General features: G+C 36.0%; 2 long non-coding RNA genes and 2 other non-coding genes across 4 annotated transcripts in view; 1 reads left to right on the top strand and 3 right to left on the bottom strand.

Annotated features, from left to right (window-relative positions):
* Positions 1-4720, top strand: part of LOC150092246 (uncharacterized) — a 13479-nt gene extending 8759 nt beyond the window's left edge. Inside the window, exon 2 of the long non-coding RNA XR_016550597.1 lies at positions 3679-4720. This is a non-coding gene — a long non-coding RNA (uncharacterized LOC150092246). The remainder of the gene's footprint in view (positions 1-3678) is intronic.
* LOC150092243 (uncharacterized) lies at positions 961-26186 on the bottom strand. Its single transcript, XR_016550596.1, has 2 exons — positions 26061-26186; positions 961-1733 (listed from the first exon to the last, which is right to left on the bottom strand). It is a non-coding gene; the product is annotated as an uncharacterized LOC150092243 (long non-coding RNA).
* On the bottom strand, positions 4920-5108 carry LOC150092245 (U2 spliceosomal RNA). Its single transcript, XR_016550599.1, has one exon. It is a non-coding gene; the product is annotated as a U2 spliceosomal RNA (small nuclear RNA).
* LOC150092244 (U2 spliceosomal RNA) lies at positions 10283-10474 on the bottom strand. The gene has a single exon (XR_016550598.1). It is a non-coding gene; the product is annotated as a U2 spliceosomal RNA (small nuclear RNA).

The following is a 26186-nucleotide window of genomic DNA, read 5'->3' as shown; positions in this document are numbered from 1 at the left end:
TTGGAGGGATATTAGAGTAATTTATTCATGAGCAGTCTTAAAGAAGGCCTGTGATTAGTGGCATGCTGGATGGTTCTGTTCTTGGATAGCTACTGTATAATTTGTTCATTAATAATATAGGAAAAGATCTGAGAGGAACTGTTCAGTTATTTGCTGATGATACAAAGTTGGGTAGAGCAACAGTTAACACAGATGTCGATTTTGTATGATGATTTGAATAGATTGGCAGACTGGACAAAGGAGAATAGATGTCGGTTTAATGTGGCAAAGTGTAAGGCTATGGATTTTGGGGCAAAAAGATTACCAGCTGTATACCACATTGGAACTATACTCCAGGAAATTGACAAAGCCAGAAACTTGAGAGTGTTAGTGTATAGGGAGTTAAGGTAGGGTTCACAAAACAAAAGTGGCTAAACCAGCTCATCAGATCACTTGGTTACTGAAAAATACCTTGACAAGCAGGTTATTGTCCCTCTTTATCTAGCTTCGATAACCTACTACCATCTTGACTACTGCATGCAGATCTGATTTCCAGGGTTTCTTAGTGATGAAGAGGTGGAGAAGATCCCGAGGAGTGACTAAGATGGTAGTAGGTTTATGGAATCAACCGTACAAGAACATGTTGAAGATTTGTGTTTCTGTGGGTTACAGAAACTGGTTAATAGGCATAAAAGAGGTGATATGATTGACATACAAATTACTGAAGGGTTTTACAAGAAAGGAAATTTTCAGAACCAGGCTGCTGAGAGAACTGGGGCCATCCATAGAAACTGAGTAAGAGTACAGTTAACAAGGATGTTAGAATAGAGGTTTTTTGCTTTAGAATAGTGAATGAGCGGAATAGGTTGCCAGTCTGTTGTTGGTGCCATGTCTGTGAATAGGTTCAAAGCAAAGTATGATACTCTGCAAATGTTAGTTCTTGACATGATAATGTTTAAGTCCTCTCGTAATGAGTCGGACTCCTTGGAGGTGCCTGTAATAATAAATGGAGAATACTGTGGACCACAGGACCTGCCTCTCCCCTCCCTTCCAAGTCTTCCCTGGAAGTCAATATCATACAAGAGGCATAAGACTACTGACAGGCACAGGGCAGGTGACATGAAAGTATCTGTGAAACAGATAAAAGCCTGGGTTGGGCTCTGACTGCTGCATGATTGTCAGTGAACTCAGACTGAAATGAAATAAGGTGCCTTTTTATCTAGCCAAAAGGCTGAAGAGCAGGCAGGCTGCTGATTTGTAAAAGGTGTTGTAGGCATCAATGAGTCTTAATTGGGAAATGAATTTTATTGCTTTGCTCATTATAGGCCTAAAGTGTCAGATTTTGTAATGCTGAGTTTCCATATTATGGGTAGATATATAAGGAGGAATGAATGTTTAATTTGCCCACAGGCAATGTACTATAGTATGCGTATTATCTTTCATCTTGAGTGATCCATAAAAAAATGATTCTAACCTAATTTGGTAGCATTTACAGCAGTTAAGCTTTCCTTTTATGTCATTTTCAAAATGAGATAATTAATACCATTAGGATAATCTTGCTGGCGTGGTTGGCAGAGTGATTAGCATATCAACTCTCAGTTCTTCAAATTCTGTGTTGGCCATAGATGTTTGTAAAAGTCTTTAGTTGGGAGATGAATTTCATTGCCTGGTGTGATACTACTGTCCCACTTAATGGAAGTCTGAAGTGACTTGTAAAGTTCCATACATCGGGTTTCCAGAGCAGGATTACTGAACTATTTTAAAAAAATAGAATAAAAAATTTAAAAACATAAAACAGTTAAAAAAAAGTTGAGAAATTCTTAATCCACTGCAGTATAAATGTACTATAATTTTACAGAAAAAAAACTTAGTGGGTTGAGAGTTACATAAAGAAAACTTCTATGTTAAAGATGCAACATACTGTGTATAATGGCAAAAATTTCTCTAGAGTCTTATTTTCTTCTAAAGTAGTGATCATTCAGTCTGTCTTAAAACTTGTCTTTCAAAGCACAGATTTGGAAATATGAAGTATAGAAATTTGGAAATTTCTAAAATGCTTAATAATCTAATTATTAGTTTGTTTCTTATAATTAGGAGCATGCTCACCATAACACTTAGATGTGACTGGTTACTATATTTACATTTAAAGCATTTTACTTGTAAATGCTTTAAATGTAAATGTTGCATCTTTAACCTACTTGTTATGTGTGCCATATTTTTGATGAGACCAATTTTATTTACTTGTATTTGTTTGCAGATCTAATTAAATTCTATTTTAATTTGAAAATTGGTACTAACAGCATTTCATTTTTCAACTTAATAGCAAAGCAATCAATCTGCCTAGTAAACAAGATTTGTTCCCACCACAACAAAAAAAAATGGGGAAAGATAATTAAAAATTCTCTATCTTTTGAGGAATTTAACATAAAGTTTAACATTTGTATTCGCCATTGTGGTGCAGCTTCATATATTATTCCAGAACTTTTCTTTGTAATACCTGGCACTAACAACGATAATTCAGGTGCTACACTCTCAACACTGTATTGGTGTAATTTGATAATACTTAAGGCACTACTAACCAGAGGCCAAAAGCTATCTGCTTGTGGTACAGTCTGCTTTAACAAATGAGAATGTGGCAGCTGGATTGCAGAGGAAAATCTCATCTGAAATTCAGAAGAAATTCTAATAACTAGTCCAAGAGCTAGAGCTAACTTTTGTCATCAGAGTTGCTCTGCTAACTGAATAAGAATTCATTTATTACCACAGAAGTAGAAATTTCACGGACAAATTGGAATTGAACCAGAGACAAGGTTCGGCACAAAAAACATTTGATATCAAAAAGTTTTCTTTAGAGTAACAGCATATCAATTACAGAAAATACACAAAAGGTGAAAATAGTTGCATAAAAGAAACAAAGCAATCACTGAACTAATCTTTTCAATAATGGGATAAAGAAAGGTGAAAAATAAAACAATTGGTTATAATTGCTGGAATGAAAGAAACAAGATTAAATTACAAAGCGTAAACATGATATGGCAGTTATGCTCCAGCAGGAAATGAACAATCCAAATTTTACAAAACAAGTTTATCAAAAGTGTCCAACATATCTGTAAGAGCATGAACTAACTTAAAAAAACAATAATAAAATGTCAGCTTATGAAGAAATTTGCTGGATATAAGCCTCTACCTAACTTTCCAGTGCTTTGTCTCCACCAGCTTGTCACACTTGTAGATCATCCTTCCATCTCGTTCTTTGGTGAGATTGAAGGATAAGCAGTAACTTGGATACCAAGAGAAGCAGTCAGTCTAATATCACCAACACAAGCATATTTCACAATATCGTCTACTCCAGTTAACTCTAATTTGATTATTTTAAATTATTTTTTATTTTTTTATTGGAGCGTGCTTTTCTCTAGATTGCTCTGGGCCACATGCAGCCTGTTATTGCCTTTATCTCGCATCCAAAGGCAAACATAGCAATAATACACAATATGAATTTTAGCTTTTTAAGCATACAGGCAAATCATAGAATCTTTATACAGCCAAAATGCTATTTCTTTTCTTCTTTCTTCTATTAATATTAATTTCTTTTTTTTTTTTTTTTTTAACCTTAACCCTCTGATTAGAATATTGTCTGCTAATTTTAGTTAGACTTGATATAAGTTTGTCATTAGTTTTTTTTTTTTTTTTTTCTTGCAGATTCCTTTGAGCTTATATTTTTCCATACAAGCACAGTGTCATCTGCACAAAATATAATGTTGGAATTTTTTTCCATTGATATTGATGCAAAGTTGGGTCGCACAATAATTAATCAATCAAGCTAATGTAGAGAGCTTGCAAGATGATTTAAATAAGCTGGCAATATGAGCAAAAGATAATGAATGTCAGTTCAATGTCAAAGTATAAATTTATGCATTTTGGGATTAAGATTTACAAGCTGTGTACCACATTCATGGAACTGTACTCAAGAGATTGAGGCTACAGACTTGAGTGTATTGGTGGATAGTTTTCTGTAATTCACAGGTCATATTGCTAAGATGTCCAAGAAAGTTTATAGGATTACTTGGTTATTGAAGAACACGCTAACACATACAGAGATAAAGAAGTTATTATTCCTCTCTATAAGGCAGTGATATGTCCACATCTGGATTATTGTGCTCAGGTCTGGTTGCCTAGATTCCTTGGAGATGAGGAAGGATTCAGAGGCAGGTAACCAAGTTTGTGAGTGGTGTCAGGTTTTTATAGAATTGATGCAGGAGAAAGAGAAAAGCAGTGGGAGAGTGGTGAATGGGAATGCATTGTTTGACTCAATTGAGTACTTCTTCTGTCAATGAGTTCAAGAAAGGTATGATAGATGTTGTGTGGATAGTTTGGGTCTCCTGCAATGAGTCTTGAGACTCCATGGAGATTCTCATATAATAATTAGTTTTTCCAAGATTTTCTTTGGAACAGAAAACAACTTGGGTGATATAGAATCTCAGTGCCAAACCCATTTCCTTGATCTTCTGACTTTACACTGGCTGAGTTCTGATATACAGTAGGTAATCTTATGTACTTGTCTTGGAGAGCTTTCTGTTTTAATTAATTTTTTGACTGGTGTATATAGTCAGGCTTTATTATTTTATTAGTGTGAATATGATTTATTATCGAGAATCTTGCTCTGAAGCCTGCTTTTTGAAACCAGCTAATGGCATGAAAGTTTTCTGTAATTAAAATATTGAACATATCCTGTATGACTTTATGCAGCTGTGATTATTTTTTCCCTGTCAACTGTTCTATTTTCTGATATTTGTGTTCATTTTTCTAACATTCTCATTTCTAGAAACACGTATCAATATCAGGTGAGTAATCCTCTTCGATAGTGTCTTGCAGAAAGTGCTTTTAGCGAAACAAGTGTTTGATTTGTTTTAAGCTATTTTTGGATTAATTATTTTCCCTGAGGGGGGTGAGCTGACCCTAGAGGTAGTGCAATACCAGGGCAACTTATGGCAAAGGTGGAGCAAGCTCCAAGCACTTCGCCGCCTTCCAAAAATCAGTTTAATATCTTGGGCCCCGATGGGACCCATATCAGATATTAAGCTGATAAGAACAGATCTTGTTTGAGTACCATTTCTGTTTATTCTAACTATTCTTAGACATCCTCCATGACCAGGGCAAGTCTCTGTCAAGGCCTATGGAAGACATACTCATTGATAAAACACAATTATTAAAGTTTCAGCCAAAGCTTACACTTCTTTAATTACACTTTATACCTTTTGTTGCTTACCAATTTGTATAATTGATTCCCCCCACTGGTCTGTGCCATCCTTGCCCACTCTGGCTATGCTTCAGCAGAGGGGATTTGTAGACTTTACAGACCTAGGGGTTCTGTTGAAACTATGGTCTGGAAGTGAGAAGACAGATAGGAAAGCTGAGGAAAACCTGGGCTTGAAGTGGGTGGGTGGGTTATTTCCTATTTAAAGACTTGTCATTACAGTGGTGGAGGTTCTTTCTAGCAAAAGGTGCCAGTCCCTTTCCTAGGTTCTGTTCACCATGCCATCCCAGTTGAGATATTGGAGTTAGGGTTAGATTTGAGATGGCTTATTGAGAGGGGTTAGTGTGTTAGTGACTGGTTAAGAGAATGATTCTAAAACAATTATTCTAGTATAAAACATAAACTTCAATTAATCATTCTGGATAAGGTTAGTAGGATACACTTTTCTATTACAGAATATATAAGCTTTTGATCATTTAGTTTTGTTCCTCAGTTACTTCTGGGTAAGGTTAGTAAGATGTATGAATTTTTTTTTTTAAATTAGTTAAGTAAGGTTTCTTTAATTAGTAAGTAAGTAAAGGTTTTTAGTGAGCAAGTAAGGAAGGTTAGTAAGATGTATGAGACATTTTTTTTTCATACATATATTTTTATATATATATTTTATATACATATATATTTTAGTATCATGCATGTATTAATTTATTATTAAATAGTTGATTTGTCTGGTTGATAAAGTAATTAATCAGGGTTCCATTTTTATTATTTTCGCACGTGGGTATATTTTGTGTCGTGTGTTTGGCTGTCAGAGATTGCATCTCAATTTCCCCATCATGTATGTTTACTAATATGGAGGCATGTACCATTTTTTTGGTTAAATTATACTCTCCCATTAGAGTCAAGTTTGTGTGCATGTGGTTTCTAATGGAGCATCTCGCCGAAGCCAGGATGTCTAACAGACCAAGCTGGTGGATTGAGTGTGCTCTAACATTTCTAATTTTCCAGATGTGGTAGGGAAATTCTTTAATTATGAACAGGAGTAGTAAGTTCTTTATTGGCTTTGTGTCTATGTTGAGGTATACTATGTTTTTTTTTTTTTATGGAAGAGGGGTGTTGAATTTGTTTCCCACAATAATTCCACACTCCTTGTGCAACAGGGCAATCGCACAGTACGTGTTCGACTGTCTCTTTCCCAGGGCAAAAGACGCATGTTTCATGTGGGGCTTTCCTTCTTCTGTGTAGTTCGTGCCGCGTTGGGAAGAAGGCATGTCCACGCAAGAGCACTTCTCGATGGTGACATCGTGTTTGTGTATGTTCCCATGTTTTTGTCGCGGGTGTTTCCCCTTTTAGGCTTTGCAATTCGGCTATTATATTATGTAGTATCGTGTTGTGATTAATGTTGTCGGTCCTGGTGTTTTAGGTTCACCCAATTGTGGGACTTTAATTCCAAGCCAGTATTTGACGAACCATTTGGCTTGGTGTTGTTCATGTTGTAGTATTTTTTTTTATTGTTTTCATAGCTGTAGCTAAAATTTTGAATTTGAAGTGTGGGAATTCATATCCTCTCTGTGTTTTTGGGCCATACATTTCGCTTCTGGCTACTTCTTCTGATTTATAGTTCCAGAAATATCGGTATGCCATCGACTGCCATTTATTTATTGTTTTTGTTGCGATTGGTTGTATTTGTGATGTGTATAGTATTGCTGTTACAAATATGGTATTAATGATTCGCGCCTGCAGCGAAAACATGCGGTCTCCAGTTTTGCATTTTTGTTTTTATTTTTTATCATGTTTGCGGTAAGTTTTTTTTTCATTCTTTTGTGAATGAGACGTCCATGATTTTCATTGGTTCTGTGATTATGCTCCATCCCGGGGGGGGGTCTCGTTTGTATTGTTTATGTGTTTTAATGCAATTTTCATTTGGTTTAAGTGTAAACACGATGTTTTGCTGAATTGTTGTGTAAGTTTTATTAGGGCGTGCAATGATTCTCTGTGTTACGGTCGCCGTGATGTCGGCTGCATGGCAAATCGCTTTGCATTCTTGCGATCTGCCAGGCAGAGCCATCCCAGCAATGCTTCTGTTAGTCTGTATAGTTTGTAGTAGTGGTTCCATATATAATGTGAAAAGTGTTGGGCTGAGCGGACAGCCCTGTCTTGTCCCTCTGCATTTTAATAGGGTTCGTAATTGTTCCGTTGATTTGTAGCTGTCTTCATAAACTGTCTGGATGCATTTTATTAGTTTTAGGTGTATTCCGAATTTTTTTAGAGTGTTGAACATGTATTCGTGTTTTACTGAGTCGAATGCTTTTGCAAGGTCGAGGTTCACGAGGTAAAGATTTGTTTTCTTTTTGTTAGCGTAGTTTATGATGTCGCGGATTAAGCTCAGGTTTAAGTGAATACTTCTGTTTGGAACGCCGCTTGTTTGGTTTGATTTTATTATGAGTGGCATTGTGTTTATTAGTCTGTTATCTACCATTTTCATGAAAATTTTATAGTCGCTGTTGATAAGAGTTATTAGTCTCCAACTTGTGACCTCATTTGTGTTGTTGCCTTGTTTTGGTATAAAAGTTGTCACGCCGTTTTTAAATTGAGTGTATATTTCGTCGGTGTCTAGGAAGTTGTTAAATAATTCTCTAAGTGTTGCCTTACTATCCGAAGGATTTGATTGCTTCGGTAACTTCGTTTAAAGTAATGTGTTTTTCTTGGTATGCTTGATGGTGTTTGTGGAACTAGTATATTCCCATGTTGGTCTTTGCTGAGTTTCATTAGTTGCTTGTATAAATATGTCTGTGTAGTATTTGTGAAATACTTGCGCTATGTCTTGGGTAGAATTTATTGTCTGTTCGTTTTCGTCTTTTATGGTTCTGATAACGTTGGTGGCGTGTTTATTGTTTAGCCTCTCGTAGAAGGCTGCGCTATCCGTTTCATGGAGTAGCCAGTTTGCTCTTATTTTCCATTTGTATTTTTTGTTTCTTGTATGTCTAATGCTTTGTCTTCTTGTATTTTCTTGATTGTGTGGTGATTCAATGAACCATTTGGTGTGTAACGTGAGAATTGTGTTAGTTCGCGATATAATTTTCTTTTCTCTTTTTGTTCTGTTGCTTTTCGTTTGGCCGTTCTTTGGAAGAGATCCGCAGTGAGGGCTTTCATTTCAGCCCAACACTTTTGGATTTCTTCCTGTTCTGCTTGTCTTTCGTTCCACAGTTTTTCATATTCCGTTTTTGTGCCTAAGTCCTGGAGGAGGCTGGTATTCATTTTCCAGAAATCTGGACCTGTTTCCATACCTCCGACCGAAGGAATTTTTGCTGCGACCATCTTGTGGTTTGATACATGTTCTATGTATTTGATTCATGTCGATATGTTTTGTTTCCATTTCCTGAAACTAGTGTTGTTGTTGTGTAAATCAGATCAATTGTTGTATGGATGTTTTTACAGTTGTTACTCCAAGATGCCGAAAACATGTTTCCTTTTTTTTTTTTTTGCCACCCAATAGTCAATTATGTTGGTTTCCGTACATGTTTCAACAAGTAGAAACATGTAGGGAAACGACTATTTCAGCTGCTCCTGAGTTCCCTGTGAGGTTGTTCTCTCCGCTTTTATCTCTGTCTACTACTTCGACGCAGTTCCATCCCCCCCCCCCCGATTATGAGGAAGTCGTGACCCGCTAGGTAGGTGTGTAGTCTTGCTAGAAGGTGTGTCGTTCAGCTACTCTGTTTGGTGAAATATATATTAACTATTTTGTATTTTATATTGTCTATTGTCCAGTCAATTTATCGGTGCCTTAAAGGTCCCTCTTGCTTTATCGGTGCCGAAGCCTTGGAGATGGTATGTCTGTTCGATTTTTTTTATTTATTTTATGTTTATGTGTGTTTCCTGCAGAAGTGGGAATTGTATATTTCGTTGTTGCATTATTGTTATTATCATTTCTTATTTTTTGGGGTTTTTAAAACCCTGTGCGTTTAGGGTTGCAACGTTTATCGTTGCCGCCATCCTTGCTGTTGTTTAGTGTTCTTTAGTGGTTTTTTGTTGTTATCATGACATTCGCTGGGTCCCAGGTTGTGCGTATTGCTTGTGGCATGTCTGGGTGTAGATTTACGCCCAAAGTTTGACATGCCTTTTGGTTGCTTTCTTCCATGGTTTTGAAGTCTAATGGTACCTCTTCTGGGCCCCAGTTTAAGACTGGTCGACATAATATTTCATTTTCAATTCCGAAAGTTAAAAAGGGTGGAGAATGTTTTAAATTTGCTTCCGTGAATGCTACGTCAGTCACCGGGATAAAGTCTTTTTCTTGTGTTGTTTGTGGTGGTGGGGAGGAAGGGGACTGTCGTTTTGAGGGGAGGGTGCTGTTTTTTGTTGTCGTGATCGTGTGGTTGGTGTGTCTGTGCGGGTTTGATTGTGTGTGTTGCCTTTTTTTTGATTTGGTTATTTCTTTGGGTGTTGGGATTTTAGTTGGTTTGTTCTTTGTTTGCGGTGTTGCTTGTGCCGCTATTTCTACTTCCCGAGTTTCCTGCGCAGGGGAGTTCTTCGTGTTTTTTTCTTTTTCACCTTCTGGGGTTGCTATTGGTTCTGGCTCGTTGATTTCTGCTATGTTTTCGACTGGTATATTTATTAATTTTCTTCTGGGGCACTAACTACTGAAGTGGTCTCTTCATTACTATATTCGGCACCGGGTGTTCCATGATCATGGAAATGGTCATGTGTCCCGTTTGTATGGACGGAAATTCTCTGTGTACTTTCCTTCTAATTTTTAGAAACACGTATCATTATCAGGTGAGCAATCCTCTTCGATAGATAAGAAACTGCTTGAAGCGAAACGAGTGTTTGATATTTTCTGATATATCCTGTATGACGTTATGCAACAGTGACTATTTATTTTTTCCATGTCAGCTGTTGTATTTTGTGTTCAATTTTCTAACATTCTCATTTCTAGAAACACGTATCGTTATGAGGTGAGCAATCCCCTTCGATAGATAGTATCTTGCAGAAACTGCTTGAAGCGAAACAAGTGTTTGATTTGTTTTAAGCTATTTTTGGATTAATTATTCTCCCCGAGGGGAGTGAGCTGACCCTAGAGGTAGTGCAATACCAGGGCAACTCGTGGCAAAGGTGGAGCAAGCTCCAAGCACTTCGCCGCCTTCCAAAAATCAGTTTAATATCTTGGGCCCCGATGGGACCCGTATCAGATATTAAGCTGATAAGAACAGATACTACACTTTGATCTTAGCCAAAAGGCCGAGAAGCGATAACTACCAACTCCTGACGATTTTTATTTATATACATCTTTTATATGCTATGATTTGATTTTCAACAAGAATGCTTGCAAATAACAAACACAACTCTCAGCCGTATACAATATTACGAACGTACTTTTTACTAGAGCAACTACGATCTCAACCTACTGACTGTGTTCTGCATCTGAACGCAAAATTTTCATACAAAAGTACTCATTGCAGCTAGTGTTTTGACTTTATTCGAAACTGTTTTACTGAACTGGTTAATAGATGGCGCCGTTTGTGGTCGTAAATTCACCTCGATTACGTTGCCCGCTGTCTCTAGCAAAATACACTTTCCTTCATTATTCTTTTAGTAGTGGCTCAAAATGAAAAAAATATCTATTCGTGGTGCGTTATACTTTCCAACATCAAGTCCCGCAAATATTCTGTACTGAATATGCGTTCGTAAAAACAGTGAAGGAAACCTCAAGATGCCAGCTTTCTTCAGGGCAGTGATGTCATCACTGAAACTGCTTGCCTAAAAACATACGATAAAACTCATCGTTTCGACGACCAAACTACATTTTGTTGTAATAAACTAATTAGCAATAATTGCATTAAAAACTTTTATTATAAACTTATTGGGAAATAAATTGAAGTAATATCTCATACAGATCGAAACCAATGAAAATACAGTAGTCCCCCTTGTTCGCGGGGGATGCGTTCCAAGACACCCCGAGGATACCTTGATGAAACTGCGAATTGTACCGAAACCCCCCACCCATATGTGTGTGTTTTCCTATACATATAGTCCTAGAATAGAAGTTTGGTAGACAAACTGAAGGTAACCTTCAATGCTTGCTATAATACTGAGACCATTAAGCAGCAGAGATGAAAAAAGTGGCGATTCCATTGTACAAAGCCCTACATTTTTGTATTCAGATCAACCGCTGGGATTTCAGGGGGGGGGATTGAGAGAATATAGAAGAAAACAAAAAAGTGTATCAGGACTGCATGTTATAAGGATATTGATGGATGTAAACTGCAGGACAAAGAGGGTGAGAAGTGTTTTTTTTTTTTATATATATTTTTTATTTTTCATGGTGGTTGTTAAACTGTGGACTGTATTTGCATGATAGTAAGAGCATAAATTGCAAACGAATTTAAGGAATAGTATGATACTGGTGATGAAAATCGTGAATGTCTTCATATGGGTGGATACCACCCAGCTGATCATCTCATGATCATTCGCCAACTGGATAATTTGACACCCTATTCACACTCAGAATTTGAAATATTGGATGAAGGTTATTAGATCTTCATCCAATGTTTCAAATACTAGCAATTTTTGGAATTCCAGAAACTGTTAGAATATGAAATTAGTTATTTAGATATAACTAAAAACCACATTATATTGTCCTATACCGATGTTTCCTAACTTGTGGTCCGCTGAAAGAAAGGTTCACTGACTCAGCCAGGGAAGCATGTTGTGAAGTTTACTTCTTGCGGTTCACTACTGATTAGTAGATGATGATGATGGTAGTTGCGATTCGTTGTAGTTAGTGGATTGAGTTGGTGCCTTTCTTCGATGAGTCTTTGGACTCCCTGCAGGTGTCAAGTAGTAATAATAATAAAGATGGTAATTAAATGTGGAATACCTCCAAGAGCTCACTTTAGTGAGAACGGGAGCGGCAAACCCGATGTACCTGATGCTGGACCCTGCCTTACTTCATGTAATATACAACTGTATATCATCCGTAGACCGGCCCCTATTCTTCTTTCTTTGCCCCCCCCCCCCCCCCCCCGATGCTATTAGAGCGGTCGAGGGCTAGGGGGTGAATCACTCCTATTATGTCTTTCCATCTCACGCAGTGCGAGTCTGCTTTCGATCCCAAAAGGCAGGTTTCGAGCCTTTAAGTTGGCAGCCCCTCTACCGAACTCTTCCTGCGAATGGTTGGTATCCTATCCAGGGGAAATTTACAATTACTGGCAAAGCTCTGAAGAAGAACAGTAGGGTGGAATTTATCGGAATTGACCCGGCTGATGGATAGGGACTTCTCTTTGAGAAATTAAAAATAGCTACTTGGAATGTTCATGGAATCGCACACAAAATTGATGAGCTAAACGAGAACAAAAAAATAGAAACACTGATATAGAGCAGCAATAAATGTCACAAAAAAGAAGAGATCTCAAAATCTGGAATAATATTATGTCATGATCTTCTCTGGAGTTCAAGAAGACAAATGGGCTTTATCTTGGGTTGCAGTTTGGATTAATAGAAAATGGAAAAACAAAATTTCGGATTATACTTATTATATTTGGCTATCAGGCAATAATCAAAGTTAGAATGAAAATTATGAATCAAACAGTTCAATATTTTCGGAATTTATGCATCAGTAGATGAGGAAGAGACAGAAAAAGTTTATGGGAAAACTTCAGGAATGTATTGATGAAACAAATAAAAATGAAGCAACAATCTTGATGAGACATTTCAATCCTAGAGTGTGAAGTAACCCTGTAACAGGATGCATTGGATCAGAATCGGTAATCAATAACAATGGAATTAAGAGGCTTCTGCATATTTAAGTCTATAAATCAGCAATACTTTCTTGAGGCATAAAAATATACATAAGTACACATGGAAAGCTAAATCAATAATAGATTACATTATTATTAACACTAAACTAAATAATATCAAGGATACAAGGGTTTTTAGAGGAAGCGAAATTGATAGTAATCACATGTTAGTTGAAAGCAGATTTGAATTCATAAAAAGAACCACATACTTCAAAAGAAAAAAAGATAATGAACCAACATCTAATAAACAGTTTAAAATTCACATCATAGAACAGGAAAGATCAGAAACGTATATAAAAGCAGAATAAGAGATAAAATAAAACCAACCACAAACAATATTGAAACTGACTGGAAAAATATAAAGGAAACCATACTAAAAGCAGCAGAAAAACAAGTTACAGGCTGAAGTCAGAAAGCTTTCCAGAAGTATATGCAGAGAAGATTGGATATGTCAAGTCAATGGAGCAGGATATCACTGGACCGAGAACAAAAAAATAGAAACACTGATATAGAGCAGCAATAAATGTCACAAAAAAGAAGAAATCTCAAATTCTGGAATAATATTATGTCATGATCTTCTCTGGAGTTCAAGAAAACAAATGGGCTTCATCTTGGGTTGCAGTTTGGATTAATAGAAAATGGAAAAACAAAATTTCGGATTATACTTGGCTATCAGACCATAATCAAAGTTAGAATGAAAATTATGAATCAAACAGTTCAATATTTTCGGAATTTATGCATCAGTAGATGAGGAAGAGACTAAATCAATAATAGATTACATTATTATTAACACAAAACTAAATAATATCAAGGATACAAGGGTTTTTAGAGGAAGCGAAATTGATAGTAATCACATGTTAGTTGAAAGCAGATTTGAATTCATAAAAAGAACCACATACTTCAAAAGAAAAAAAGATAATGAACCAACATCTAATAAACAGTTTAAAATTCACATCATAGAACAGGAAAGATCAGAAACTTATATAAAAGCAGAATAAGAGAAAATAAAACCAACCACAAACAATATTGAAACTAACTGGAAAAATATAAAGGAAACCACACTAAAAGCAGCAGAAAAACAAGTTACAGGCTGAAGTCAGAAACCTTTCCAGAAGAATACGCAGAGAAGATTGGAGTAAATATGTTAAGTCAATGGAGCAGGATATCACTGGACCACAAAGAATAGGGTTTAAAATTTTCAGGCAACTGCAAACAGCAGAAAATGACCAATTAAGAAATAATCTAATTTCCGAAGATGATTGGATAGAACACTAAAATATTATGATACAAAACCACAAAATTTAAGATACCAATGCAGAGGAAAGTACAGAAGAAACAGCAATGGAACAATTAGAAAAAGAATTAAAAAAACTCAAGAAATAGAAAACGGCAAGGCCTGGATGAAATATGCGTTGAGTTCTTTAAATATGCAGCCAATAGCTTAAAAGAAAATCTACTTAAACTCTTCAATAATAACTGGAAGTATCAAAAGATACCAAAAGCATGGGAAACTGGAGCAGTAATAAATATTCACAAAAAAAGATCCCGACGACAAATGTGGGAATTACAGAGGCATTACTCTCTTAATAAGCATCTAAACTATATGCAAACATTTTAAAGAACAGACAGACTAATTAAGTATAACAAATTTATATTTAGAAGAACAGTGTGGTTTTAGAACAGAGAGGATGCACAGATTGCTCTTTCACAATGCAACAGATCATAGAAAAAAGCAAAGAATTTAGTCTTTTCTTCTATTTATTGAGTAAGAAAAGGCGTATAATAACTTGAACAGAAATCTACTCTGGAAAATATTACAAGACGATAAAATACTTCCTAAATTAATTAATGCAATAAAAAGTATGCAGCAAAACAAAATTTGCAGATGGAACATTATCAAAACCTATAACTATAAATAAAGGAGTAAAACAAGGTTGTGGCTTATCTCCAATCCTATTCAACATTTATTTATATAAACAGAATCCTAAATGAATGGAAAACAACTGTCAAAGATGGAGTTAAACTAACCAATAATATACAGCTAAATACAATACTTTATGCAGATGATCAAGTACTAATCTCAAATTCAGAAGATAAACTCCAAATTGCAACTAACCATCGAAATGAAAAGCAAAAAATAATAATAATATCTGAAACAAAAGCTATTTCAATGTGTGGAAACACCATTCAAAAAGTTAAAATTATGCTTAACAATAAAATAATAGAACAAGTTGCAGAATTCAAATACCTGGAAAATATAATCTCGCAGTAGAATACTGATTCACATTTGGAAGCAAGACTACAAATTCACAATAGAATGAATGGCATAATGAAAAGAAATTTTGGAAAACAAATTACTAAAGAAACTGAAGATTACATAATGACCTCTAACCCATCTCTCAAATTTGGGAGTGAAACCTGGATTCGGAAACAAAGAAACAGACAAAGATTGGAAGCAGCACAGATAAAGTTTCTAAGACAACTCCTGAGACTCACTAGATTAGATAAAAAGAAAACACAGAAATAAGACCATTAGATACAAAGAACATCGTACAAGAAATAGAAGAATATCAACAAAATTGGCTACGCCACATAGAAAGGAGGAATGATAGGATTTCCAAAGTAGCATGTGGATATAAAGCTACAGGAAGAAGAGACCGCTGAAGTTCAAGATTAAGGTGGAAAGAGCAATTTCATCTGCAGGACATAAAAAACCTATACCTGAATTACTTGGACGATGACGATTAAATGTGGAAATATATAACACAATGAGATGAGTCGATATAAGCCGAGTTGACTAGAAGTTTTTTGCTGCCTCGTGCAAATGTTTTAAACCATTCATCCCTTGCTGACTTTCGTAGTTGTTTTTTTTACTTCAAAAATTTAAATAGCTAAAATTGGAATTTTCTATTTCATGTAATTAAAACTTTACCTTTCAAATCCAATTCTCACTTCCACGGGATCAACCATAGAACCTGAGCGACCAAGTGGAAGATTGTGTACTAACCCTAGTGGAAAGCTTGGTCAGGTACAAACGTGAGAGGGGAAACTTTGGACAAGTTTGGAAACCCTAATGTGGCAGCCCCACCACTAATTAAGCTGCCGGTGGCTGGAAGCCAACCCAATTGAATCTTTTCTTATTCCAATGTTTAAAGAAATAACTGGACTCTCACTCTGGAAAACGACTCGGATAGGTTGATGGATATGAGCAGAATGAAAATAAACAAGAATACAGTAGTCACCCGTTATTGGTGGGGGATACATTCCAAGACATCCCGCGGATAGTACCGAACCCTATATATATGTATATATATATACACACACACACTATGTATTTTCCTAGACATACATACACATGATGATAGTTTTTAATTTAGAAATTAGGCACAGTAAGCGGTTAACAACAATAACTAATAATAAAAGTGAACAATTATGACAACATACTGTAATAAAGCTATCTGAATGTGAATGGAATTTTAACAACCTCAGTATGCCTGTGTAGCTTTCTCCGCCTTTGCAACGAGTTGCCCTGGCGCTCTGGGATCAGCCGAATTGTCTGTTACTAAAAAGAAAGAGCCATACGACTTCAGTTCGGCAACGTGAATTGCATAGGCAAAGTGGATCTTAGATCCAACATTATTTCAAAGCCGAATATTTGTAAAAACTATTAAAATTCCGTAAGTTGACCTTTCGTAAGTTAATATCTTCCGACCGGGGTAGGATGACCTCCGATAAGCGGTGAGACTACTGTATCTGGAATGTTGCTACTTAAAATGTCACGAGTATCCATCACAAATATCAAAATCTAGACAAAATCCTAATAGAAAGAAATATAATAAGCACTAATAACAAAAAAGGTTCAGATGGAACGGATACTCACATCTATATCCACAGTGGAGTCCAAAAGGAAGAAAGATCAAACGGAGGAATAATAATTTTTATTCACAAATCAATTTAAAAAAATATCACATGTTACAAATACTGGAACGAGGGAATTCTACAACTAAGATTACAAATAAGCCGCGGCTTCCTGACTATTGTCGGTGTCTATGCCCGAGAGGAAGTAGCAATGCCTTTTATTCAGATGTACAAAAAAATAGTTTTTTCTCAGACACTTGATCAACATTTCCCAAATAGTCAGCTCACATAAAACAGATAATCATTTGGGTTTATTTTATTTATAATGGGAGATTTCAATTTCAATACCAGAGTAGGGAACATTCCACTAGGTACAAATACAGGAACAAATGGTGAAACTACGTGCAATAAAAATAGATACAAACTTACGAATTTTTTCACATAATAAAGAAATTAATACGTTTTTTCAAAGCATAAAGATTGCCATAAATTCACTTGGGAAACAAGAAATCTTAAAAAGCACAATAGACTCTAGAGCTAATAGAAAAACAGCTAATATGCTATTAGATTGCCAGGTGTTTAGAAGAGCAGAAATAGAATCTGATTTTTATCCCCTACAAGGAAAATTAAGAATACCTGTAAGGGTGGTTTAATATTGACCAAATCAGTGCTAAGAGAAATACTCCAGCAATCTTTTACTTCAACTCTTAGATGATAAAAGTATTAACTACCTTTATTTGCAAAGAATAAATAGAGAACTAGAGCAAATAAAAGAATGATATATACAGATTGGAATACAGCAATCCCTCGATTAGTGCGCCTAATGTGTTCTTTAAACTGGCGCATTAATCGAAAACGCACTAATCGAATATAATAACCTATGGGGAAAAAGTAACAAAGAATAACAAAGTAACAAAATGCCCAACTAACGTAGTTTGTTGGGCATTTTGTTTTTTTTTTCATACAACCGACGGTATGGCCCTATTGCCTCTTCTACTCTTCTGAAAATTTTACTGCATCTAAATTTAGAAGGTTGGAATCACTCAATTCTTCAGAATGAGATTTAATTAACTCTTGGAGTTAATTAAATCTCATTGTCATTTTCTCTCCGTTATCATTCAAGGGGAGAAAGAAATGAAGGGCGTACGAATTGGTCGGTAACACGCGAAACCACGTGCTTTATAGATAAAATTTTCCAACTGCTATACAAGCAAAATAGTTACCACTTTAAAAAATACAATGATCATAAAAGAGAAGTTAATTTTCCGACGTGTAATAAAAAAAAAAAAAAAAACTCATCCCAGAAGACATTGATTACCTATTATCGGAATTGTATTCTCCTTTTTGTGACATGCGCAGAAGCTTCGAAGGGTCTCGAATCTGTGGGCGTACTATAGCAGATGACATAAATTTTGGCGGTAAAAATTTGGAACATAGTGTTCATGGAAGTAGTGTAGTATGCCATTAAAAATAACTAAAATGTTTTAAATCGGTAATAAAATTATTTCTTTCTGGTGAGTGATTTTTTAAAATAGTTAGCCATAAAAATGTATAGATAGAAAATTTTTAAAATCTGTAACATTTGTTTTTAAGATGTATATGGGCGCACTAATCGAATTTGGGTATCGAAAACGCTCTAATCGAGGGATTAATGTAATTTAAAAAAAATGAATTAATAAATGCCGCAACAGAATGGCTCTGAACAAAAAAATAAATGTAAGAGGAAAAAGGATTAACTGGGATGAAAACATTGAAGGAATCAAAGACAAGAAGGAAGCATAAACAATGGATAGACATAAAATCACTACAAGCAGAGATTAATTATAAAGAGCAAAAAAAAAAAAAAAAAAAGATTAGAGAAACATGAGTTAACTTCATAGCAAAATTAGATCTCACAGCACAGAGACCAAATACACACAAAATTCTAAGCAATATGAACAAGAAGGAAAAAGTGAAACTTGAAATAATCAAAGAGAAAACTTGGCTGAACTTCTTTCGAAACTTATGGCGAGATAATAATGAATCTCTAACTGATATAATGCTAACTACTTAGTATACGGTGGAAGGAATGGCATTACAAGAAATCCAGTAAAGCAAATCATCAAAAATCCCCTGAGGAAGATGGAATAAAAATAAATATAGAACTTACGTAATATGCAGGGATCCTATTCATCAAACGACTTTTAAAATTATTTAACAATACTTGGCAGCAAGGAAATATCCCAGAAAGTTGGATTAAGACAATTATAATCCCAATATATAAAAATGTGCGAAGTACATCCGAAAAAGAGGAATAAGTTTTCATGCTAATAAATATATAAAAAATAAGAGGAAGAATAAGTTTCCTCAATACTGGTTATAAGTTATATGCACGAATATTAACTTCGAAACGTAAATCATATGTTGAGGAAAAACTTTGTGAAGAACAAAGTGACTTCCGAAAAGGACGATCGTGCCTTGACCCAGCTTTTAAATTAAAAATCTTAATGGAAAAACATTACGAATACAACACAGCATTTGTAGACTACCAGAAAGCCTTTCACAGAGAAACTGTGGACCGTACTCAAGAATCTAAACATTCCAGATTAGCTGAAATAACTACAGGTGTCAGAACAGCAAGTAAGAATCAATGAAAAAGTTACATAAAGGAAATCAGTAAACCCGGTGCGGGAGCCCAAGAATGGCATCCCTCGATGGGGATGCCCGTTCCAATGTCATCCTTATTTAATATCTATGTTACCGCTAGAGTGCAAAAATCAGTTATTCTGCAGATTAACTACGGTGATCCGTTAATGTGCGGAAAATTGTTTCATTTCTCAAATTACCTAGGTAATCTGCACATTACCTACTAGGCACTCGTTAAAGTGAAAATAAGATCTTTGCTGGAACAATAGCAACGTTTCTGTATGTTTAAATTAAGATAATGTTATTTATTTATTTATTGATATCTAAAGAATCAAGTTAATACAATCAACAAATTAGTTGATAGCATCAATCAATTAATATAATACAAGGAATCAAACGGTTTAAAATATTATTACAATTAAGAAAAAAAACATATGATAAAATTATGTTTACTTATCAAAAAACCAAACTAAAAGTGGAGGGAGAGGGGGGAAGGAGTAGGGAAAGGAAATTAGAGAAACGAACTTTTGAACTTTAACGATACAGAAGCCGTTAATGTGCACATTACCTAGGTAAAATGCAGAAAACTCTTGATTCCGCACGTTAACGGAGCAAATCAGTTAATCTGCAGATTAGCTAGGTAATGTGCACATTAACGGTTTCTCGCACTTTAGCGGTAACATCTATATATAGATGAAAATGAGGCCCTATTCTCCGCAGGGAGCGAAGAGGATAAGTAAGTATATAGATATACAGGGTGATTCAGAACTCTTGGGCCAAACTTTAAAGGGTGACAACTAAACAAGCACTTTTCGTCATACAATACATGGTCCAAACTCAAGCGGTGAAGCGCTACGGGATAGCAAATACTGTGTCGAGAAATGAAGAAACACAAGAATGAGAGAGAAGATTTGAAATAGTTGCAGAAATTACAGAACATAAAAAATTTTATTGTTCAAATTACAGAAACTGCTCAAAAGATTAATGCTGGCCTTCGAGGTAGTGATTGGCGAAAACGCCAGGCATTTCTCGTGCAGCGGCAATCGAAATCCTGGCAGTGAGCTCCTCATTGGAATCGATGGATCTATCGTAGATCAGAATTTTTATATGGCCCCATGGGAAAAAAGTTCAGATAAGAGATCAGAAGATCGTAGCGGCCAAGCGATTGGACCAATCCATACTCCTGGAAATGTTGCATCCAAGGCGGGAACGGGAAAGCCTTGGATGCAACATTTCCAGGATTGGGCGCACATCTGTCAAAAAAAATATGGTGGAGACTTCCTTCAAAGATAACATTCGCACAGAAAAAATGGATACACTTCGATACCCACTGAAAGCAAACTAAGCATACCAACTGACCCTAACACATTTGATGTTTTGAACACCCTACCAGAGGAAGACATGGACACTGGCTGTTGATACTTCCCTAAAACAGTGGATAAATATAAATCTGTCAAAGGTAAGCCCTCAACCTCTCGAAAACCAGACAAGTCAATAAAATCCAAACAATAGGAAAATTTTTACAATGGAACTGTCGATAACCTATAGTTATCTATTTATATACTGCTAAAACCTCTGCAGTAATTTTGTTTATATGTAGAGACTGCATCACTTAACATACATTTTATGTATGCATTTTATTTACTACTTTATTTTTCGAATAATCATGTAGTGCTGTAGGACATCTTACCTATTTGTGTACTTTCTAGTAATTCTGTTTATATGTATTTTAAATTCTGTTTCTACTGCATTGATAAATTTAATTTCCATCCCTATATATTGTATAATAATCCCTTTTTGCCTATTTTTGTTCTGCTATAAAGGCATCTATTATAATTTTACATATATATATATAGATACTGCCTTCCTTGGCTTAGTGTTTCATATATTATGTATTAACTTATATTAACTATTTTTGCACTACTGTAATAACCTCTGACTTGTGTGTTGCTGTGCCCTCTGCAGCAGTTCTGTTTGTCTACAGATGCTGCTATGTGAAACTAGATTCTTGTACAGACATATTGCTTGTAATTCTGTAAATGCTAATGTTATAACCTTTTGTATGGCACAGTATGGCCTTTGTAGTTTTTGTGCCAGATAAACTATAAACCAACAACAACCAGCATTCGTCAGTGAATATGACGTGCATCAAAATCCGGCTGCACTGCATTCTGGTGTAGGAACCACTGTGCAAAATCCACTCGAGGCTGGTAATCTGCAGGTGTCAAGACGTGCACTCTGTGCATGGTAGGGGTGAATCGTTCGTCTCGTAGAACTTGCCACACCGTCGATTGGGGCACAAGTATGACATGGGAAATTGCTCGGGTGCTACATTCGGGACGATCTGCGTAGAATTTCCTCTGTAACACGTTGCTTCCTCACACTCCTTGCACGCTCTGTATCCGGCATGCCGCTGACAAATGAGCCCATTTCGCACGGTGCAATCGCTGAAAGGTTTTACGATCAGGCATGCATCTTGTCGGAAAGCGCTCGGTACAGTCTTTGGGCTTCCCTCGCATTCCCGTCCGCAACTCCATAAATGAAATGCATGTCAGCCTTCCCCTGATTTGTGAAAGAATCCACCCTTTTTGCACTCCACAGTACTGCAAAAATCAGTGCTTATATAAGTGTTGACTGGAAAGCGCCCTCTAGCGCTTCACCGCTTGAGTTCGGACCATGCATTGCAAGACGAAAAGTGCTTGTTTAGGTGTGGTCCATCACCCCTTAAAGTTTGGCCCAAGAGTTCTGAATCACCCTGTAGATGCAATAGTAAAGAAAGAAGAAAATATAAAACCGGCATTTAAACTGGATCGTGAAGATGAACTCCAAAGATCAATATGCCCTTAAACATAAGTGCAAACAAATTTCGAATGCAAATATCAACAGACAAACCAAAAAACCGTGGCTTTTAATCCTCGGGAGCTCGCATCGGTAATTTTATATCGTAGGTCACGGTGTATTTGAGAGATTCATTCATCACTAGTATGTGCTAAAATGCAAGACAACATAAAGAAAAAACACTGCAAATATAATACATGATGGTACAAATTAAGGGAATATTGAATCCAACAGTATTTCATAGCCGAATATAGAGACGACAAGATTATCGTGCCGAATATATAGAAACTATAAAAGTTTAGGCGGATGCAGGCATAAGCAACCTTATGGGCAACTTGTAGTAAAGGTGGATACGATCCAGATCACTTTCCTTAGTATTTTCCATAATGTAAAGCACTTCTCCTAGAGGACATGTATGAAAAATAAGCCTTTGGCTCTTTATTTCTCTAATATAATACATGATAGTTTATTTATTTTCAGTTACAATCTAAAAATTATTGAACAAATAATTTTAAAAAAAATTAAATCATACTATACTGACATAGGAGTTCGTTGTATATCTCTCAGATACAATTTACTGCCAAATATCACAAACCTTAACATAACGTGTTAAACCAAACTGACAGCAAAAAAACAGTGCGGAATATCACTCGTAACAGATGAATGCCCAGCTACTCATGAGCTCTAAGTTACGTACTGAATTGTGTAAGAATATGTAAGAATATATTACGTATCTAATAAATGGGTTTTTAAATGTTTAGTTTTAGTATGACTATAATATTTTTATTAATAAAATATAATAATCACATATTTAACTCAATGGGAAATGGCGCTTTTTTATTTGGTAAATTAAACGCTGTATATTTGTAAAATATCTTGTTGCCCGTAATAGGCTGAATGAACGCCCTTATTAAGCAGAGTCGTGAGGCAGGCTGCCTCTGTGCTACGCTCTGTCGACGGTACTGGGTAAGAGCTAGGTTTTACACTCAGAGAAGTGAGTGAATGAGTTTAAGAGCAAGAGAAGGTATGATAGCTGATTCGGGTTATGTGTAGCCTCCCTTCTTGGATGTTTGACATCGTGGAGGTGTCAGATAACAATAAAGATATTTAGATGATTGCAGTGATTCCTGGGAGTTCGTGGGTTTATTACGCTGAAAAAAAAAAAAGGAAATTTAAACTGGTGTTGGAATAAAATGAAGACGGAAAGTTTATGTATCAAGTTTAAAAAAATCAAAGAAAGAATATAGAACATGCAATGAGTTGAAAACCAAATACAAAAACAGCCAACTACACCCACTGTTCCCGGGTTTTCATCCTCCCAAGTACTGACCGGCCCAAACGCTGCATAACTTCGGTGATCGGACGAGAACCGGTGCATTCAGCCTTTTGATTAGGCGAGACTCTGCTGTGGTGTAAATATTTGAAATCAGATTCTGAAATTTTTTCCGAAAACCTGCAGCTTTGATGACTTCATGTTGGTAATGATGACTCACTGAGTCAAAGGCCTTCTCAATGTCGAGACCTACCAGTAGACATGGTTGTTGTGTTGCCTGGTAGTGCTCGTATATACATCGAATTTGAAGGATATTGTCCTCTATTTTTCGGCCTTTTATTCCGCAGGTTTGGGATTTGGATATGATCTGGTTTATGTGTCTGCACTCTTTCAAAAATAATTTTAGTTAAAATTTTTTGGTCTGTATTGAGGAGTGTAATTCCTCTTCATTGTTTGCTGTGTCTTTCTTTTTTGGTATTAAGGTTATGTAGCCGAGGTTGAAATGGTCTGGGATGCTCTCCGAATTGTGTATTTCGGATTGCATTTTCACAAAGTGTCTCAAACAGGGGTAGTACGCTTTATAAAACTCCGTAGTGAGGCCGTCGGGTCCTGGAGATTTGTGTAATAGGGATTTTATGATTTTCTTGCATTCGGTTGGCGTGATTGGTGAGTCATGTCTTCCTTGTCTGTGAGTCTTGGTAGTTGTGTCAAAAAGTTTTGTGTTTCTGTTTCGTCATTTTCTTTTTCAGAGAATGTATTCGTGTACTGTGAGTGGAAGAATCGGAGGAGATTTGCATCTCCCTCGATTTTCTAACCCCTCGTGTTTTATTTTATTAAATGTCGTTTTCTGCTTTTTTTGCTCTTCAAAGAGCCACCCAGCTTTGGTCCTTCCTTCATCTTGTTCCATTGTTTTTATTTCAGCGCGAACCGAGGCCCCTTCAGCTTCTTTTATTTCAATTTGTTTTAGTTTTGCTTTGAGTGCATTAATGGCTATTTTATTTTCTGGGAGTGGTTTCTTTGTGTTGTACTTCTGCATTAGTTCTTTAATTATGTTTAGATTTTCTTTGTTTGTGTTGTATTTTTTTTGTTTCTCTATCTTTATGGCGGCTTTTTTACTTGTATTTTAAATTTGTTCCATGCCTCCGTTACATTTGTATTTTTTTTTATATTGTCTAGTATTTGTTTAATTTCCGATGTAAATTGAGATGTGTTAATAATGCTGTTATTTAGTTTCCATAGCGGGTAGTTTCTATTAGTGTATGTGTTGCTGTCTAAGGTCTCAAGGGACAGTTTGGCCTTGACCAGTTTACAATGTCTGTGGTTCTGATGTATCGTGTTTCTTAATAATTTCTCTGACTGCTGGCTGTTCAGCCCATTGCTATTAATGTTCACTATATTAATTGTTTTTTTTCATAATTTGGGAATCAGCAGATCTTTCCTCTCTGAGTGTTTGCGTTATCTTTTTCTCTTTTTACTTTTACATTAGGTGTAAATTTGATCTTGTTGCTTCTAACTGGGGTGAGTGTTGTGTTTGGGCTTTTTTTTTTATTTTCCCCCAGTTTTTCAGGACTTATATGTCCTTCTTCATCATTCCTGACATATTCTTTTCTTTTTCGCCCCGTCCTCTCTACAGTTTTGTTCTTGAGAGGTTATGCAGGGTGTTTTATCTTCTTGCAGTTCATTTTCATCCTTTCCGGCATTTTTCTTTTCTTCTGTCATGTCCTCTCTACATCTATCTTCTTCAGAGGTTACACTGTGTTCCCTCTTCTTGCAGCTTATTTGATTTTTGTGGTATTTTTTTGTTAATATTTTCGGATGTATCTTCTAAGTTGTTCTATTGAACATCGTCTGCTTTTTCCAGCTGATTTCGTGTACTTGGCTGGTCTACTGCTGTTCGTTTGGCTAACATCGACGCGCATGTCTGCCCAGGACATTCTTTCATCTTATGGCGTATTCGATTACACTTCTCACATTTCGGAGCAGTTCACACTTTTCTTAAGTGGCCAATTTTCCTACATCGAAAGCATGCGGGGGGGGCGTCCTGGAATGATTACTATTCCAGTAATTTTTTGAGCGTTTTTCTTCACTTTTGGTACCTTTATTCAAGGTGATGTTTACTTTTCTTTTGTTGGAAAGGACATGTGCCCATTCTTTGTCCCTGGTGTTAATGGTAACTTGTTCGATGCATTCGATTTTTCCAAATTTTTCGAAGTGCATTGACACAAATCCCAAACAGACATTGACAAGTCTGTTTGGGATTTGGGGGGGAGGGGAACCAGTGTATAATATCAAGCTTACGATTTTTGGATATGGGTAAAATTTTGCATTTATGTTTACATACATCAAATTCTTTAAAATTTACAAACGTTTCTTTCACAGCAAGGGACTTAAAGGAAATAAGGAAAATATAATTATATTTGAGGTGCCAGACATCTGAACCTCTTACCTTGGATTCGAGGCGTTCTATGATGTGTTCCTCCGTGTATGGGGCGTCAGACGGGTCGCACTGTAGGATGCAGGCCTTACTCCAGTCCAGTTCCAAAGGCAGGTTTATTGAAGACATGATGTCTAT

This window comes from Typopeltis vanoorti, unplaced genomic scaffold (assembly GCF_054136105.1).
Source record: "Typopeltis vanoorti isolate ZY-2024b unplaced genomic scaffold, IOZ_Tvanoo_1.0 HiC_scaffold_104, whole genome shotgun sequence".
In the NCBI taxonomy this organism is placed as follows: domain Eukaryota; kingdom Metazoa; phylum Arthropoda; class Arachnida; order Uropygi; family Thelyphonidae; genus Typopeltis; species Typopeltis vanoorti.
The sequence above is the reverse complement of the archived record's forward strand: the minus strand, read 5'-3'. Positions and strand labels throughout refer to the sequence as shown.